The sequence below is a fragment of the Empidonax traillii genome, unplaced genomic scaffold (genome assembly GCF_003031625.1).
Source record: "Empidonax traillii isolate 1590-97213 ecotype Southwest subspecies unplaced genomic scaffold, ASM303162v1 scaffold77:size1270838, whole genome shotgun sequence".
Classification (NCBI taxonomy): Eukaryota; Metazoa; Chordata; class Aves; order Passeriformes; family Tyrannidae; genus Empidonax; species Empidonax traillii.
In genome coordinates this window covers 1,172,488-1,193,223 of record NW_020955270.1, presented here as the reverse complement: position 1 = coordinate 1,193,223, position 20,736 = coordinate 1,172,488, and the positions used below count along the sequence as shown (strand labels likewise).

General features: G+C 37.7%; 1 protein-coding gene across 4 annotated transcripts in view; it reads left to right on the top strand.

Annotated features, from left to right (window-relative positions):
• The first annotated feature begins 1,829 nt into the window (after nucleotides 1-1,829).
• Nucleotides 1,830-20,736, top strand: part of GHR (growth hormone receptor) — a 157,091-nt gene continuing 138,184 nt past the window's right edge. For 2 of the 4 annotated variants that reach the window (XM_027880895.1, XM_027880893.1), the window contains exon 1: nucleotides 1,831-2,083. The gene's annotated coding sequence lies outside the window, so the exon portion shown is untranslated. Of the gene's footprint in view, nucleotides 2,084-18,382; nucleotides 18,439-20,736 lie in introns of all 4 variants that reach the window. The other 2 variants (XM_027880894.1, XM_027880898.1) reach the window with 2 other exon arrangements.

Below are 20,736 nucleotides of genomic sequence, written 5' to 3'. Positions count from 1 at the left end.
CTGTAACTAAAATACAAAAGGTACTGAATAGAGGCTGCTAGCTTTCCTTCTATTTATAGTATAATTGCAGCTGTTTTCGAGCAAACTATAACATGACAAGGAGTAAAAATTCAATGTCAGTAATATAATTTGGTATCCTATATCAGTGTTTCTTAGCAACAATCCAGTAATGTTCAGTCAAGGCCATGCTCAAATGAGGTATCCACTGTACCAGTGGAGAATATTTTCAATGAATGGTTATACTTCAGGTTTTTTACAGGAAAAATGTACAAGTTACAAGAACCTCACTGTTCTATGTTGAAAACAGGAATCAGTGGGTTGCTCTGTTCTGTTTTTAACAATCTTCATATTATTCAGCTGTGGCAGTGTTCATTAAGCTAAACCCAAAAGTACTTCTGTTCTATTTGTTCTAAAAGAAGGTTGTCTGTCCTGTCAAGGAGGCTGTCTTTCAGCTCCTGAGATCTCACTCAAGTAACTCTTGGAACAGACACAGTTTTGAACATGTATATGTATAAAGTAACATCTCAAGAAAGAAAAAATTGGGTTGTTTTTTCCCCGTGTTAAGATACAATGTCTAAGATATGTTCACAACCCTTCTCTCTTAAAGTTCAAGCCATTCCAGAAAACTGGTAAATTTTTATAATTTCGGTATCCAGACAAGAAAGAGTTTACTGAAATAATAAAAACAGAAGACAAGGAACAGGGAATATTAGAGACTACTGCTAATATCTTGATATCATATTTTAATATCTTTATAACCTTATGATTCTTTATTTATGACACAAAAGGCAAAGAACTAACACTATTCTGACAGCAACTTGGATCAGGATCAAATTCCTTTCTGCTACTCACAGATGTGCCTTCATGCAGGTTTGTATTACCTGAACCTCTCATCCCTGCATGGTAAGAGCTGGAGAAAATGCATCTTCTGGAAATTTTCATGCCAGATGTACTTTGTGCTTGAGGGAGATGCCCTCAGCTTTTGCTTTTCTGATCCAAGTATTAAGGAGATACACAATCTTAGTGCTTTTGAAATATCAACCTTTTGTGATAGAGGAGCATAAGTATAAAATAATTGGACTTCGAACAAAGAAGGAGCCTCCCTTTGTCAGAACAAGTGCTTAATGTATATCATTTACTTCAAAATTATTTTTCCAGTCAGTTAACAGTCATTTAAGGGCCATCAGAAGAGCTCAGCCTCTGAAAAAAACCACATTTTGTGTCAAAGTGACAAAGCAGATGAAAGGGATAAAGATAGCATAAATATGGAGATAACATAGTGAGCAATCCACATACATTATGAAAGTAGTAGGTATCCCTGGAATGGGAGATCTGTGCTCATGTTAGTTCAAACATGGCATTTACTTCATTACCCAACTCTCAGCATCTCAGATTTTCCAGGGGTGTGGAAATACTAAACTTTGCAGGGCAACATTTTTATCTCAACAGACCAATGAAATCTGGAGTTCAAAACTAACCAAAAGAACAATTGAGAACACTATGCAAATAGTATGTTTTTTGGAATGGGCCTCTGGGCCAGTCTCATTGCATAGGCAACACCTCCGCTGCAAGAAATCAAATCCTGATGTCATTCAGAGACTACTCAAGCAGTGATTGCAAAGATGAGGAGATCCATAAATCCTGGGAGAAAACGACCTTTTTTTCTCAACTACTCATATCAAAATAGAAGCAGCCAAAGAACAGGCCCCTTAGAGGAAATAATTGTTTTGTGTCACACTGTGTAACTTGTTCCCGCTCCAAGGCCATGGATGGGACATGTTGACATTGGTGGATACAGATAGGGCATATCTCCCTCACCCATGCTCTGGTCAGGCGGACAGAGACCAACTTTGGTCAGGAACCCTTGAACCCATGTAAACATGCCACAGAGCCCGAGGTGATATACTTTATCCCTTTCAAGAGTTTTACTTCAGGTCCAGCAGCACTCCAGCATTGCTGTGCACCTTCTGAACAGGAACCACCTTCCATTTGTCAGGCCCCAAGCAGGCGCAGGACAGATACACTGCTCCGTGGCTGCCACAGGAAATACGCCATCAGTCTTGCCTGGAGCTGCGTAGTTAAGGTAGGAGGATGGAGATTTCCATAGGAAACCTGGACCTAATGGTGGTCAGCATTTGAGGCTGCAGGACAAAGCATGAAAAATCTCAACCCAGCATTTCTAGAGGAATGGACTCATCAGGAAACTTTCTTTCTTGTCTTGAAGGTTTGGCCAGGGGTACAGGATGGACTGTGTTCCTGCAGTTTATCCCACTAAACCACAGTGTCTGATCTGACTTGCTGTTGGGACTGAGCCTGGCACACACATAGTGACTGCTTGTAGCTGTCTTTCCCTTCTCCAACTCTAAAATGCTCTTTTTCCCTTTTCTTCTGCACTGCAGATGGTGAGAGGAGGAAATGGGTTCAGAGGGGGGAAGGTTTAATGAATCTACAAAACACAAAGTATCTCTGTAGATCAAAATATATTTGTTTTCAGAACAATACAAGGAGCCGAAAAAGTGGGTCTTTAAATTCTGTTTCTCTGTGACAATCCTGTGATATGCCCAGAAATCTGACATTTGATTTTTACAATTTCTTTTTTCCTCTTTCTCCACTGAAAGTTTCCTTTGGGGAAAATAATTTCAGATTTATGTTTGTGCATAAGTTTATTCTAGGATCAGCAGCAAAAAAAGAAAAAAAAAAGAAAATATAAATGTGATGTGGGGTATTACTTTCAGAAGAAAACTAGATGAAATGTGTACCATTTAAAATTACATTAGTCTGCCTGGTAAACAGCACAAGCAACCTCTCAGTTATCTCATAATTGCATTCCACTTTGCACAGAGACAACAATGACTAAATAGATGGTGTGATGATATTGAATTTGAGGAAACAAATTCAGCATTTTATCTGATAATCACATAATCTTAAAATTGTTTTCTATAAATCAGTTTCCGGAGACGGTGGCAGTGTTAGTTCCAAGACTTAACTAATCTTGAACTAACACAGGAACCAACTGGGGATCCTATTGCCTTTGCTAAGGTCCATGGTGGGGCTTCACAGGTGTAGTACACTTGACATAAGGTAAATCCAGTTCTCTCCTAAATGGTCACTGTTGAAACATGAGGCATGTTGAGGAATGCTGTGAATTTCTCTGTTTAATCAGTCGTACTGCTCTGTGTAAAAACCTTGGCAGCACTACAGCATATCCACATTTTTAAACATTACTAGAGTATTTTCATCTTAGGTATATAGAAGCTGTAGTTTCACTACACACTGAAAATAGGAGTACCTGGGTTTCATGAAGGTCTTATGACATGTCTGTTCAATCCAATATTTCAAGTGTAGTGTGTTTTTTAAGTATTTTCAGATCTAAATTTCCCATCTTGACAACTTTCTTTGTCAGAAAGAAATTTTGGAGAGATAGACAGGGAGAAGAGGGATTTTATTTGGGTAAAAATAATAATTAAAAAAATCTGATACCCTACAAAATAAAACACAAATATTTAATTTTGAATCAACAACAAATGTTTCAAAATCTGTATCTGCAATCTTAACAACTTGTTTTATCACCTATCTACTTAGTCTCTTTCATAAAACATTCTGTGGGGTTTTTTTTTCCTTTTTGTAAAAAAGTGAATCAATCTGTAAACACATACTGTCATCCCAAATTAAAATAGTTAAAAGGTATGGTTTAGGCATGTCAAATTCAAGTATTACATTTGTGGCAATTTCAAAATTTCTTTCATGCTTCTTTGTCCAATCAAAATTGTTTATTGAAATAATCTCATTTTCATTAATAATTCAAGTCTAGATTTGATTTATTTACCAACAAAATTATTAAAATTACTTATCTACAGTTATAAACAACTGATGCTCTCTGTAGAAACTGAAACTGATTTTGGTGGGATTTAGTTTGAGTCACTTTATCTCAGAATTGTTAATTTTTAGAAGAGTTGGTTAATCTGAAGCATTTGGGATTTCTCATCATGAAAAGCTACATTCTATCAGAGCTCTAATTTTAACTCTAATAATGGATTTTCTCATTATACTAGCAAATACATTTCTAAGACATCTGCCATAAAATCAGAATTGAACTCTTTGGAGGATTTTACACATCAAGTGTAAAATATAAAATCCTAAAAGATACACAGAATCACTTTTTGTAATCTTCATGTTTTTGTAATCATCAAGTCCCTTGAAACCTTCATAATCTACACCAATTATTTCTGACTTCAGTGATGTAGGTTGTCCTTATTACTCTTGTCTACAGTGAGGCTAAGCTGGTGAAAACAAATCTGTGTAATCTGTGTTGCTTCTGTACACTCAGCACTGCACTCTGTGCAACTCCTAATGGAATTCCTAAAAACCCTTAGTTTGCATTTTACCAGGCTTTAGGGATATAGTGTTAAAATTTTGTTACAAATCTTAGCAAATTCCACAAATGGAATATGCTTTGAGTATACCAAAATTTTGGAGACTCGGCTATTAATCTTCACATTACCACATAGTTTTCTTTAGCTGAGGTTTGGAAAGGACATTGAGAATTTTCCCAGAGCTTACTAATACTTGAACAACAAGGAAGTTGCATCAGATTATAATATTTTGTGAAGCAATATTCAGGTACTGATTTGCTAGAATGAGACCTTAAACACCTGTGTTTGATTTAGTTATCATCTCAGAAATAATTAGTTGGTTTAATTTTCCAGAGCAAAATAACTTGCATTAAAATTATAAATACCAGTTTATCTTAACTACAAGCCTACATAGTGCCACACTACTACCAGAACACTTTCAGTGCTCAGCAAGCTGATATGACATTTGTCATTAGTGGTGACATTATTTTATCTCTAATTGAAATAGCTAATGCATTGGATGTCCTTCTCTGTGCTTCTTCAGTTGCTGTTAGCAAGTTATAAAAACTGGTATCTAGTAAATCATTGGTTCTGACTGCTCTGTGGTGCTTGGTATCAGAGAACTCTCACATCCCAAACTGTAAGTTCCATCCTATGGGACCTCCGGCACCCAAGAGCAGCATTGAAATCATGAGAACACAGAGTAGAAGGCAGTCCCTGCTCCAAAGAGCCTATATGATAGGAAGAAGAAGGGATGTGCAATGAATCCGTGATTGATCTGAAGTCAAGTAATTATCTACTGGAAAATTCAGGAGTTTCTTATTTGCCCCAGTAACTAATTTTTTTTTTTAACTCATTGTCCTCTGTTTTTACTGCTATTCGAAGTAATTTCTTTTGAAACAGGAGTACCCATCAAACGGAAAGGCCATAGTGCTTGGACGTCTCTTAAGTGCTTTGTTGAGCTCTTTAATCCTATTTTACATGTTTAATCTTAAAATTGAGATATAATTAAAAAATGAACGTATGCAATGAAATGCAATCAGACAAACAGGTACCAGCAAATTTAGCAATGAATGAACTCTTGATTCTAAATTAAAATTGAACATTTGCTTCCATTTTGGGGTAGAAAGATAGTATAGAAACATGATATATGAACTTCCAGTGAGGAAGAAATGGTATTTTTAGGACACCTGATTACGAAGCCATTTTTCTGCCTAAATCTCATCTGTGGTATTTCAACATCTGATGCCATTCTCCTCTCTCTCTCTCTACACATGTGATGCCAGAACAAACACATGCACTATATAGCTGGTGGTGTCTGTATAGTTATCTCTTCTGCTAATATAAACTATCCATTTACTATATTGCAAAGAAAAAACACAGATGAGGTGGTCCCATGGATCTCAAAGTCTGTGACTCTGCTTACAATGAGTTGAGATAAGAAATAACCCAGGAAAAGAAACAACCCAGGAACACTGTAATGGGAGAACTAGAGAAAAGAATGGAACAGACTGAAGACAGATGTCTATGTCACTGCTGGACAAGAATATTTCTAACTGCTTGCAGTGATTAAGAAAAGACTGTAACTGGGGCAGGATAATACAAAGATGTAGAACTGGTACGCACAAATGAACTGGTTTTAATCACAAATTTAATTCTTTAGGTTACAATAATCTGCAGTTGATGAGTGACAGACAAAGGCACCTACAGTATTGTTGGTTAGCTTTTCACAGAAATAACATGTATTAGTCAACCTAATTTAAACATATTACAATTTCCTAATTTTAGGGGAAATAATAATCTTTTTAATTTAGCCTGAATATTCAGGAAATAGTGTTACACCAGCCTGTGCTTAATCTTCAAAAGACTGATTTTCTTGTTATTTTATCTAATGCAGAAGTGTCTCCGGCTACAACTGAAGCTTTCACTCAGCTTAATTCATTTGTATTTGTGCTCAGTGCTGTCATCAGGTTAAATATTACCTCTTCTTATAATCAGCAACATTTTTTATTGTCCTGATGACCTCCAATTCTTCCCAAGACTACAAATATGCAAAATGTAACCATATAATCTCAGATAATTGGAGTAATTGGCTCCAGTGTGGTTGAGGACTGAGAAGGGTCACACAAAACCAAAAAATGCATGCCTCTTCTCTGTATGCTATCCACAGAACAAAAGAACATGAATATAATATGCACAGTAAAAGAGAATTGTGCTGCTTGAAATATATCTTTGTATTTATTCCTAACATGTAAAGATGGGAACATACATATTAGAGAAACACTAACATTAATTTTTAAAGTTTTTTAAAAGATCAAGTATACAAACAGAAGTTCTTTGTATTCTGTGAGAGTTTAAGACAGCTTCAAAACATGTTCAGACAATACATTAAGCACATTTTTCTGATGTGCAGTATGGATTTTTAGTATCTCTGAAGGACCTTGAGATAATTTTTTAAATAGCACAATAATGGAAAATTGTGTCTTATTCTACAGTTTCCTCATCATTTATTGTTCCTAAAATAGTTAAGAAAATATATTAGTGCACACTTAATAGTCCTGACTACATGACTGATAAGACACTTTGTGAGTCTACAGAAGGTTTATGGCATCCCCAGCTAAGAAGTTACATTGTCCCCACTCTACATACACAGCCACAATCACAGCTACTCTCAACCTTCAAGAGGTGGGTCCATATGCCACAGCAAAGGGTATCTATCAAAAAATAGCACAAATGTGTTTCATCAGTCCATTAGTGATATTGGTGTTTCAGAGCAGTGATGGACTGATCAATTCCTTACGAAGTCTTGGCCTACCTGGGGAGTTGAACTCTTTCACCTGAAGTTAGCATCTTTATTTCTTCACTGCCAGCCAAAAGGCTGCCTGTAAAGTGGAGGAGTCTGCAGGCATTAATACCCTAAGCATGCCTGCTTAGGAAGTAACCTAAGCCCTAGGTTTTATTCCACCTTATTTCTTGTATTTGTTTCTAGTGAGTACTATCGCAGTGTTAACCACTTTTAAATTTTCTCCACTAAGGTTTTAGAAGATATAAAATCTCCAGCCAGTAGGAAAGTAAAACCCTGTGCTTAATCTCACTCACAGTAGTAACTGTCCTACAGGCAGCTCAGTTCTCCTGCTGATTCTGTGATGGGTCAGACCCTCCTATGCATTGCACAGCAGTGACCATGTCACACTTAACAGAGGGGGAAACACAAGTCTGCAAAAGAGTCGCCAAGTCAACACACATTAAAACAAATTCTGTCTTCAAAAATTGTATGCATTTAATCCGTGCTTATGATAAAGTATATTTTTTCTGTTTTGAAAAAAAAAACAAACCAAACCCAAAACCAAAAAACCACCTAACTGGAAAACTTTGCTGATCTCTGTAGTATTTTTTATATATGAAACACGTCAACTGTTTACTGCACAAAGCTATGCTATTTGTAGGTCAGGCAGAGAAGATAGTGATAGCACCTGCCATCCATTTCTCTATGCCGTGTTTTATTGTCTGAGGTCATTTAAGCTCCTAGACGAGAAGACCTTTCTGCAATATTGTCAAAATGATAGAAAGGGAGATGCCAAGATGTGCATTGCAATTTATTCATAAAATCCTAGTGATGCCATTGCTTAGCAGTACACCACATCTTCTGCCCTGCTATCTCCCTGAAAAGTTCCTTCTTCATACATCATGTAAAAATATTAATTTGTCAGCATTCAGATATTTTGCCATGTAGCAGGTGTAGCGCTAGAGGATCGACAAGTGTGAGTTTAAATAACACACTATGGCAATTATTTCTATTGATTACAAGAACCATTTAGGATCCTTCTTTTAATTAGTGCTGCAGTTGTTCCACTGTCTTGAGAGTTGTTATGACAATATTAATGGCTGCAATTGAATAGAAACCATTTGTAGTGGAGAAATACACTCATCTGGTCTTGCCCTACTTTTATTACATGAGTACAAGTACCACTCAAACATCTGCAAAATCTTGCAAGAAAAAATGTGCTCATATGTGAAGAATCCCCGTCGTCTGAAGAGTGCAGTTTGGTGCCGTTTACATGCCAGCATGTTGACTCTGAAGTAGTCTCAAAATGTTTTTTGGAAAAGAAATACAAGTCCTTTCTGCTATACACAATAGGAAAAAAAAGACCACTGAATATTTTTTATTACACAATTAATAATGTTACTTTGATAATTACAACAGCAGTATAACTGGCATATATAGGTTGAATTTTCTTCTAAACCTTGATAATTGAATTTTCTTCTAAACCTTGAAATTTTTTCTTCTAAACCTGGAAAACTGGAAGAAAGCTTTAAATTAAGTCTTTGAAGCAGAAGTACTTAAAAAAAATTAAATTAGCTGTCTTGAAATTCCCTCTTCTGGTTTCACCAGGGACTAATATATTGCATGATTATAGACATAGAGTAACTGAATATTCAGATACAGACTCACCTGGACATTACAAGGCCCAAATTCAGCTTGAACTTAAGGATTGCAAAGTTTGGGCAACATTTGTGTTTTAGGTGTAAATGGGCAGTAACTGTTCATAGTATGACACTGACATATAAATGTATGATAAGAACCATTTATTTTAATAGACGTTCTTTTGAACGTCTTGTCAGGTGAATATTATATGATATCTAATGGAGAATTATGCAGATTAAATTCAAAGAGGAGGTTACAAAGCAAGTCCTTTTTCATCCCTAATAACTCTCTGGATACTTTTTTTGTCTTTAAACCAAGATTCTTTTAATACGGTCAAGCAATCATTGGTGTAAGCAGAATAGTAAAGTTAGTCAAATATAAATGTCTCTAGTGCTGTATAGTATGTATTCCAGTAGGAAAATGTTTTAAAGCAAATAGAAACATATAAATAATATTTTCTATGCAATTATAAGTAATATCAACGTTTCTATAAAAATAGCATTAAATGTTCAATGTATTAATACTGCATATTATATTACATATATCATTACATAGCAACATAATAATTAATTGAAATGGCTATATGAGGTAAAAGTATATGAATTAGGCAGTTAAACTATGCAGCATTTTTGGTTAAGAGATTATATGTAAGGTGCAACTTTTTTTTTTCTGTATAATACTGATTACTTATTCTGAATTGGTGAAAGTTAAGAAACGCCAAAATTAAGTCTGTTTAACATTTATGTCATTCAGTGTAGTACAGTGATAAAGAATGTGACTGGCAAAACACAAGGACTGCTGTTTGTCAGCTGAACCCTTAGGTGCTCAGAGGAAAAAATTTTGACCTCGTCCTTAGTCCCCCACAATGGGTACTTCTGTGTTGTGAATGCAAAGTGTTGAGTAGATGACATAATGTCACAATACTTATTTTTGTCACTTGTGTGACTTTGTCATGCATACTGTAGGTAATCTGAACCTCGTATCCAAAATGAAGTGAGTTATTCTCTCTGATGCTTCTTACCATAGGATATGAGTAGCCTACAAACACCAATGAGCTGGCCATTTCAGCTCCCTGATTTGGTATTTTGTAAACTTTATAAATATTTATCCCAGCATTTACAGAAGCAGCCTCTAAACTAAGTGCTTCATTACCTGCGTTCTTCACTGGAGATGCCTGAAATCTGTCTGATAGCCACCCACCGTTCATGATAGCTGAACTGTACTGACTCGTCAACATCTAGAAAGTCAGACTCTGGCTGTCTTGAGCTGGAGACCCAGAACACAGGGAACATATCCATAGTGGTCCAGTGTGATTGTTTTCTTAGTATAAAATGAAAATTCACAAATCCGCAGTCTGGAATCAATGTGCATCACAGTCTTCACTAATCCCCATTTTAGTACGTTTATAGCTATCTGTTTAAATCCCTGTTGTTAACCTCATCCCTTGAAATACTGCATGCAATTTTTTGTTTTCTTAAAGAAAACAGTGCAATCCTTTCCTAGGGACAGGGTGTGCCATTCAAGTTGAATTCTTTATATATGCATCCTGTAAATGCCAGTCTGTCAGCCTTCTCATGCATAACACCAAAAGACACCAGAAAATTCAAGAGAGCTGCTGTGATTAATATCTGTTTAATTATTATGTGAACAGAAGTCAACAAACATGTGCCCCTGGTGGTGCAGTGGTTAAGCCGCGGTGCTGTCACTGCCGAGGCCTGGGTTTGATTCCCGGTCAGGACACTCCCCAGGCAGATGGAGCTCGTTAGCCCTGTAAGGCAATCCATCTACGTTCTGAGGACCTCGCTGCCACTGTCCAAGCTCACTTGGCCCCAGCAGATGAACCTCAGGATTAAAGGGTGGGCTCAGCTCCGCGCACACTGTGTCTCACCTAAAAAATCCAATGCGCAGGCTGGAAGGTGGAAAGACCTTCCCCAGTTCTTCATTCGCGAAGACTGGCAATTACCTATTACTTTAATAAAGATTTTTTTTTCTGCATTAAAGCAATGTGAAGAGTCAAAATATTTTCACTTTCTATTGGAGAAATCATGATTGCGTCGAGGTTCTGGTGAATATCACTTCCACAGAAAATGCACTTGATTATAAAAGATTATAAATAGATTAGAAAGAAAATGTTTTTTTTTTCAGGGGACAAGTCTGACAGAACTTTGTTTTACATCCTCTTTTAGTTGAAGATGAAGTAACTACATTTTAATTTTTCATCTTTGATAAAGATAGTATTTTAAGATTTTCTCCTGGTTTTGCTTTTGCTTTTACTGAGGTTATTTTTATTTTTTTTTTTTTAGTTAATACACTGTCTACCTTCGTGGGTTTTTTAATCTGTTAGCCTGAAAACTACTAGGATCTGTATTTCTGACAACAGTCAAATATCAGTTGTCTGGATTACAGATTATTTATGTAAATTATGGAAAGACTGTTAAGATCTGGCGTAAGCGCAGTTTCACTTTATCTCACACAAGTTTACCTCCTGGACCAGTGTGACCACCATCCTGCAGCTAAAAAGACTAGAAACAAAAAATCCTGACAGCTTCAACCTGGTTTCCAGCAAGCTCATCCAGGTCAGGTGCTTCCTGATCTCATTTTTGCAGAGCAGAACTCTTGGGGAATACCATGTGGAAATAAATATAATGGCCAGTCTTCGTGAACGAAGAACCGGGGAAGGTCTTTCCACCTTCCAGCCTGTGCATTGGATTTTGTTTTAGGTGAGACACAGTGTGCACGGAACTGAGCCCACCCTTTAATCCTGAGGTTCATCTGCCGGGGCCAAGCACGCTTGGACGGTGGCAGCAAGGTCCTCAGGACGTAGATGGATTGCCTTACAGGGCTAACGAGATCCATCTGCCTGGGGAGTGGCCCCGACCGGGAATCGAACCCGGGCCTCGGCAGTGACAGCGCCACGTCCTTAACCACTAGACCACCAGGGGCTCCCTGGAAGGTAAAAACATGTGGAAATACACTCCACCTCAAAGCTCTCTGGGTCCCAGAATCTCGTGAGGTGTGTGAACACCTGGCCCTGGCTGGGCTTAGTACAATGTTGAGTCCAGCAACAAGTCAGAACCTAGCAGAGCAATGCCAGTCCTGGGGGACAGGGCTGGCTCCTGCAACCTTCCATGTCCTTTCTCCTCTGAAGACTCATTCCATGCTCCTCCTTATGGTACTTAGCACTTTCTGACTTTTAGGAGGAACTGCTGCCTTCAATACAGCATCAGGGCACATGCTAGATCTTATATTTTCACTGTGTCATGCAGTGCCAAAGGCAACAAGCCCACACAGAGCACCACAGATAGCACGTAAGTGCATTAAAGTTGCTCTGTGCAAGGTAGATGAGGTGAAATCTTGTTAGTCATTAAGCTAGAGCTAAAAAAGACTATTTGTTTCCTGGTGGAGACATTGGTGATACTTTGCACTACATTCTCTCTGAGCTATACATCCTTCCTGCAGTGTACTCCTGCAAATACCTTTCTTTTTGATCTGTAAATTATAAAAGGTGTGGCTACATATTCTGAATGTATATGTCTAATTTACATGCTAAGAACCATGATTCAAAGATGCTTACATTCCTCCACAGGCTTACAGAGAATTTAGAATCTTGAATGTAGGTGTTTGGTATCAAGCAAGCAACCAAAGTATTTGAAAATAGATGGTATATGTGTTTAGCAGGATGGGGATCAAATCACGCTATGCCCTTGAATTCTATTACCCAGAAAATTACTTCAGAAATATTTATATGAAATTTATTAGAAGAAAAATTCAATGTTGAAAGAAAATATCAGCTCACTGTTCTCCTTACTTGAGATGTTCTTCACTACAAAGTAAACAGAAGTAGAAATACTTTGCAGCTACCAAAGTAATCTGAGCAGGGACTTGTCCAAGAGAAGAGTCCACAAGTCTTGGGACTTGTTGACATAGAGGAAAAGTGAACAACTGTACCAGACGTGACTTATATGCAAGATGTGCACTAATTTAGGATGATTTTATTAGGGAAAAAATAAATTATCAAGTTGAAGTGATTGTAGGACTGCAGCTTATGTCTGGTAACTTACAGAAACAAAATCTTTGACAAATATTCCCACAGACAAATGTTACTCTGGCATCAACTGCAGCTAGCAATGGTAGGGTGAAACATCTTAAGACAAACAAAAATAATGGTCAATACTGTCCATTTTTGAAGACTAAGTTTTTATTTCCTCCCAGAGTTAAGTACTGAAATAGTCTCCTGGAAGGTCTAAAGAGCTCACGTATTGAAGACCAACAGCAGCTGGGGAAGTGCTCTGGTAATGATGACAGATGTGGGTAGGAAGGCAGCAGGAGTGGTGGTAGAGTTGAAGAGCAGCAATACAAATATACCTTTTACCCAGCAATACATGCCCTGGAGTTCCACATACTGCAGAGCCTGACTATTTCACATACTTCTTAACTTGGATAAAGAGGTTAGCCTACATATGGACTGTTGCCATGAACCTGAGAGAAGGTTAGTAATAATGACATAACTTATTTTGTAGATTAATTTTTTATCTCTTATTGATTTATTGGTTTATTATGTTTCTTTGTTCTCTTATTGAAGTTATATTTGTTCAAATTACTTTGACCAGTGCAGGTACTCCTCACTCTTTTGTACCTTATTTCTCAGGTTTCTGAGAAGGAGTCTTAAAGCACAGTTTCTTAAGCTTTCAGAAGGAACTGATATAGCTTGTATTGTCTTCTTGTAAGTGTTAATGAGCATAGTCAGTTTATAATTATTACTGTCTAGCCAGCCATAAACTTCCATCTCATCCTTATCTTCCATGAAAAGACCTAGAATTGAGCTCAATACCTTCAATGCCAAATTATTTCTTCGCATTTTTAGAAACTCTTACTGCACAGATCTTGCACAGTTTCTTCTCAGATGAGATCTGCGTGGTTGCAGCATGGAGTCTTGGTCTGAGCTGTATTTATCATTGTAGTACTTTCCCCTGCATTTGCAACTGTTTTCCTGGCTGTGTGATTTTGTGGTTGGATCCAACCCCACTGAAATCCGTATAAAGGTTTTATGACTGGTGGGAACTTGGACCTTATCTTGCAGCCTGGAAACCAGCTAGTCAAATACACATCGTCAAGAATACTGAAAAATATAGAGGTGTTTTAAAGTACCTGCATAATGCCTGCTAAATTAAGATTAATTGATCTGACAGGAAGACGGATTTCTTTCTTATGAAAGGGTTAAGTAATCCTTTCGCAATATTTCTTCAAGGTTTTTTATGGGGATGTTTTGTATTGCACCCATACAAGTTACCCTGGCTCACTTAATTAGCATTTACATTGATCCTCAAGCCAGAGTACTATGGATGTGGTTAAAGGAAAACATGCCATGTTTGGATATCCAACCAGACAGAAACAGTACTATATGAGGGAAGTGAAGTTCTGAAATAAAAAAACAACATAGGGCAGTAATATTATTGGTCAAGATTGAAATGAACAGCATATTTAGCAAGTATGTTCAGCTTGATTTAGAGAGTGTGTGAAGACACTAAAAGGCAGCATCAGGAACAACTATTCATCTCTTCATTTCTGAGCAAGTCCTTACTATTAACATTGTTGTTACAAGGTGTAGCTTGCCCATATCTCCCCAAGAGTGTTTGAGAGAACATATGAAAATTTCCAGAGCATAAAATCTGCTTTAGCTCAAGTTAATGGAAGGGAGTTCTTACAGCATATTAATCTTGTAGAAATTAATAATTTGTCTATACATGCTCTTCTAGCATCTGACTTCCACTGCAGAATCCCCAGAAGCATCCCTATAAGGCAAGATAAGTCACTGACTGTGGAGATTTTGTAAGTTCACTTCAAATCTCACTCATATGCTTTTTTGTTGCCTTCTTTTGTATTGAATTCTAGTTTCTTAAACAGATAGCTTTAGATTTTTATGTGAGACTAAGAAAAAAAGAGTCACTGCCTGTTGTCCCTAAGGAAGGAGAAGCTTCTGTTCTTGCAATGCTGTGTTTTTCTTGCTGTGCAGAAGGCTTACTGTAAAACTGAACCTATGAGTACTAAGAATCCTGTACCTGAAAAGATACAGCCATAGATACAGAGATTTCAGGAAATATGAGTGTGTATATTCTGAATAAGAAACAGCACAGGAATGCATAGACAAATTGAGGCTAGGACAGCCTCAATGAAAAGAATAGCACAGGAATCAGTGTTTTCTTTTAGCAGGTCAAGGAAGACTAGAAGGAGAGATTTTTTGTCCTTTGACTAGCAAGACAGCAAGGTTGATATTCCCACTACCCTTCCTCCGAAAAAAAACCAAAACACAAAAAACCAGACCTCCTGACATGTGTACTGAGGAACAGTTTATAACAGAATCTCTTTTGAAAATGGTTGCAAGCGGACTCCTTAGAAGACTCTTTTTACCCAACATCTGAAGGTCAGTCATCAGAAATTTTTAAGTTGATTGCTTTATTTAATTCAGTGGTTGATTTCTGAAAATTAATTTCACTGACTTGCAAGACTAGGCATTCAAAACTACAGAAACTTCAATTCAAAGTTTCAGCCTAATTTTTTTCCCTGCAGTTGGCACATGTATGACATATGAGTCTGACTTTGAATAATTTTTAACTTCTCCAGAGTGTGTTTTGGTTTGGGGGATGGTGTATTTTTGTTTGTTTGTTTGGGGTTGTTTCACTTCTGTCAAAGGCTCTTGGGATTTATGTCTTAAAATAAGCTAAACAGTCTCTGTACTATTTTAACCAATTATAAAGACAGTTCATGTATGTGGCATCCAGTAAAATCCCAAATGCAACAGTCCCCATTGCAACAGTCAAGTGCTTTCTTTCATATATAACTTTCTGTCCTTCCAGCTGAGAACTTAGAGGTTTACTTACTGAATTTACTTACTGAATTAAAGATATTTGTATTTTGTGCTCAGAACCTTACTGTTCATCTGAGCAGCCATATTCAATATGGGCATCTGTAAAGGACTAGTGTTACTGTGCTGCCGTAATTTTTGATGCATAGTATTTTCAAGAGGAAATGCCTAGAATCTCTCACAACTCTTCAAAAAACCCAGTTTGCACAATCTCAATCTTAATATTAGCAGTAAATCAGCTTTTCAACCTTTTTTTAGTTAGGGAATACTACTATGGTACAGTCATGAGACTGCTGCTATTGCTACCTTGGAAATTACTACAGTCATAACATTGCAATGACACCATGAGGCTGGTGTTCCTGTGCAAGTCCTCATGCTGGAAGCCAGGGATGTCTGCCTTGCCTTTGCTGTCAAAATCTACTTCAAAAGGGGAAAAATTGTTAAATGTTTAAATCTTGAAAATTACTGGTGTACCTCAAAATAGGTCTAGTTTCAATATGGCCTAGTTTCAGTTTACAGTGTGGTACAATTTTAATGGCAATTATAAATGTTAAGTGATCAGTTTTCAAGGTGTGCTAGAGATTGCCTTGACTTTAACCTATAGCCCTCAGCTGCTGTTCTAGAGTCATCTGCTCTTTACAAACCTGGTCTGTACATTTGCTTATGCATTTGCAGTTAGTCATTGACTTACAATGACAGTGCAGTGGAAGTAGCTCTGCCATTGCCAAGTGCATCCTCTTTGCTTAGAGATCAACCAGTTTTAAAAGAAAACAAGCAAATAAAATCACAATTATTCCTTTTTGTAATTTCTTAAATAATGGGTTGAATATCTTTCCAGCTTCTTTTTTAAAATGAGAGGTACCTTCTTGGTCTTTTACCAATAACCAACATCTTTGGTAACATTTTGGGCTGCAAAATACTCATGCCCAATTCCCTGAATCATAAACTACTTCCTCTGCAGTTTTCAGCAAGAAATTCAAGATGAGACCTAACTCATGTTTTGATGTTCTAGTTTCCACAGTTATTAAGGGTCTCTCCACAGGCAGTAGGGATATACAAATGTGTCAAGAGGATGAAACTTCTTAAATCTCACCCTCTGGAGATCTCAGTTCCCATCTATGAGCAGGGAGAGAGGACTTTGCTGTATCGGAAATGTATTCCTCATGAGGTTAAGCGCACTGAAAAATGTTAGGCATTTGCACTTTGACACTACAGCTGTGTCAGTGCTGGAGACAGACCACATTACGGAGGCTTTGCAACAAAAATATCAGAAAACTTACTGTGTTGGGGTAATTGTGTGATAGGGAACAGAGTTTGTCCTAGCCTGCGCTCTTGAAATTTCCTTATGGCTGAAGATCCAGAGGGTGAGGGTGGTAATTACTTCCTTCAGATAGTGAAGAACTGAGAGCCTTTTTGTGCTCAGAGATGTGCTCTGAAAGGCAGATGAATTCAAGCAGAACGTTAAAATGGAAAATGAATGGTGGTGCCAAATAATCATATGCACTAATGAGGGTTTCAGTAAGATGAGTAGAAAGTAAGAATTACTGAAGACCAAACAACTCTTCACTACAAAGACAAATACATTCCCTGTAAAGGCCTGACTCTCAGAGGAGTCTGGAGCGAATATAGTCTTTGAAGACTGCCTAAGAAATCAGTGCTCAAAGTTCACAGGCTGAGTTAATCAAAGCAAGTCTCCCATTAACACCTCCTTCACATCCCAAGTGCTTTGTACCTCAAGGCATATCACCTTTCTGCACACAGAAAAGGCTTTTCTCTATAATTTTTTTAGTGATGAGTGATTTTATTACAGAACTACAATCAGAAAGCCATTTATGCTCACTTCTTTGCTAATGTAGGCTTTTTGTGGTGGCCTCTAAGTTTTGTTTTGTTTGATCTTCTTCAGTCTGAGGATAGGATCTGTGTTATGGACCACCGTGTTCATTTCTGTTGCCCATTCCTGAATCTTGATGCATGGTTCTCCTCACCACGGAGGGAGTCAAAGACCTGTCTGGTCAGAGGGGATGAAAAGCTCTTTTGCGCTGACAGAGCAATGTGACTCTGCATAGAGCATCCTACACTGAAACCTATTGTCCTAGAGCTCAGATGCTAATGGAATATTACTGGCCAGAGCCAAATATTGTTAGTGGTGATGTGGGGCATAAGTGTGAATAGAACTCACCTCCAAAGTTACCTAATGCTTGGGAAAGGAGGAAGAGTGAACTGAATCACCCAACCTAGTGGAGTCAAATCCAAAAATTATGGTTTTGGAAGTTAAACAGCCAGCCCCCACACATGCACCATTTGAGGCCTTCTCCCTCACCAGGAGTATTAACCATTCCCTCACAGTAATTCTCAGAGTTGCTGCAGGACCATCATGTGGAATAGTTTCTGGTAGGGAAAAAGAGGGAGATGATCAACAAGTAGCTAGCTGGAGAAACAAGACCTTCGTTGAAATGGCCTTGAGGTGCCTTTATCACATGACAGAGTCTGGCAAAGATACACTCATGCTACTCCCAGCTTCTGCCCAGATGACAATCAGGGGTCACGTCACAAACCCTAGTGACCTGGGAGGTCTGCTGGTATTTATCACCCCAGCAAACAGCCCAAAGAATTAAGTAGCTCTGGGGTGAAGTTGCAACACAGTAGGCTCATTAACTTATTGTGAAATAAGCAGAATGTTATGGAATAGCACAGAAAATCAGCAGAGGATACACAGGAGCAACATTCCCTTTGTCCCTGCAGGCAGGATCATCAGGTCATGGAATACCTTTAGTAAGTCTTGCTGCTTCCAACAACTGGTACATATCAGCTCTAATTCCTTGTTTAACCAGTTTTGGGCCCCTGATTGGCTTGAGTCCAAGCTTTGGAGCCCCTTTTTGATGCTTGTGAAACAGTGAGGAAAAAAATGAGTCTTGTGATGGTCAGAGCAGCAGTTTGTGTCTACTCTTCAAAGCTTTGTTTCACATTCAACACAAATTTCATGGGTTCTGCCTTTGAAGCAGAAGAGTGGATGAAGGATGAAGGTTTGATTGAAAAAAGGAATGAAAACTTTACATTAATAGATGGAAGTCAGCTGCTCTGCACTCTCAGCTATCTATAAACGGCCAGGACACTGAATGCAAAAATAATGGAAACATTGCTCTTACTAGCTCAAAGCATTAAAAAAACGTGTTGTTAGGCTATGTGTTGTTATGCTATATGTTGTTATGGGAAGTTGAAGACACTTTTTTTTTTTTTTAATGATAGGGAAATACAAAAGGCAATTTAGGGATGGGGAGAGAGTTGAAAAGCAGTAAGAGATACATCAGCACTGGAGGCTTCCAAGTCTAATGTCCTGAGGGACTTCCATTTTATCTCCAGATACCTAACTGTATGGAGAAGGGGAGAAGAGGTAGTAACCATGAACAATGCTGGCAGCATTCAGAGGGAGAAAGGACAAAAGCCTGCTCCAGAGAAGATAAAGTATAGCTTAACATTAAAAATGGTAAGAAAAACAATGATCATACCAAATTTGTACTTGCTCTTTTTTGAGCAACACTATAACAGGATAAAGATTAGGAAATTCAGTGCAACTACTCCACTGCTATCAGTAGGAATCAAGTCATTCTCATCTGCTGCAATCAGGTGTAATTAGGTAAAAAATTAGCAAGTGAGTTTACTTCAGGCTTACTCTGTCAGCACTGGATTTTGTTTTAGACCTGATTTTGCAGTTTTATTGGCTTCACATGCTTTGAAAAGGCCATTTCAGTTTGTGATCCTGGACACTCTGCAGATGTTTATCATTCTCATTTTAACAAAAACACAAGGTCCATAAATAAAACAGCAAGAGAAAACAACCAGCAAAACTGTAATGAATAGCATGCATTTGCTCATTCTGTTATTAATGAAAGCAGAGTTTAACATCAATATTTGTTTTCTATTTAGTTTAATGACAAATTTTCTCATTAGACTCAATTTTATTCTGTAACAATAATCATGGTCTTCATTTTGCTGGAAAAAGAAGTGTGATGATTACCACCCAATGGGGACAGATGGGGATTAGACTCTGCTATATACTACATTATGTAGACATGTTAACTTAGTTTTTCTGTTTGAATAATTCATAATCAAACTGACTTAAGGACTTGATCAGTATTATGCAAATGAGACTGGCACAAATGTTTTGTTTCTTTTCCCACTAGTCCCATAGCCCTGTGATTTCAGAGCTCATCACAGTTCTCAATCCTGCTTTAATTATCAGATACTAAGTCCATTCTTGGAGGTGATGCTCTCAGACCAGATGCTGTAGGCTGCGGAAAGGGAGATCAAATGTTGGCAAGCAAGGACACATATGATTTTTTATCTCATTAAGTAAATGTCTCAGTGTAATACCTGTGTGTAGTGGCTGTTCTGCTGTATTTTTTGCTGCAGCTGCTGTGGATAGCAAAGTTCTCATGAGTAAGTGGATGGTCTGGACCTGTGGTGTGGCCCTTATAAGAACTTGTCAGATAAGGAACAGCCAATATTTTAAACTGCAGAGTTCAGAACAGTAGCTATCTTCTAGCATTAAGAATTCATGAATTGTATTTTAATGATATAAAAGAACAAGTCAATTCAGAATAGCATGAAAGTTTTGCTTTTGGCAAACATCTTCCCTGTCTTCTTTCCTCTAACATACTTATTCAAATGGATCATTCAGTCACACACCTATAAAAAACTTGCAAGACAATAAATAAATCTGAAGAGTGGGGAAGATAGTTTTACCCACCATGGAGTTAACTGGCTTCCTATAACAGAAAAGCGTATGAGTCCAAGGTACTGCAATGACAAATGCAGAGGCAAATAATTGGATCAGTTACCAGATAAGAGACTGTTTCTCCAGCAAATCTTTGAAATCTATAGTTCAGTTACAAGCATAGGCTGGGAATGATCATAAGGAGTCTCAGCCTCCCTGAAAACATTCACCTGAACTGAAGTAGAGCTGTACAGCTGAAAGTAGGGAGGGAGAGAGGTGGGATCTTAGAAGGTTGGCAAACATCTGGAAAGAATATTAATATTTATAAATATGAATGTTTTTCTTTTACCTGGAACAGAAAATGAGGCTTGATGTATGATGC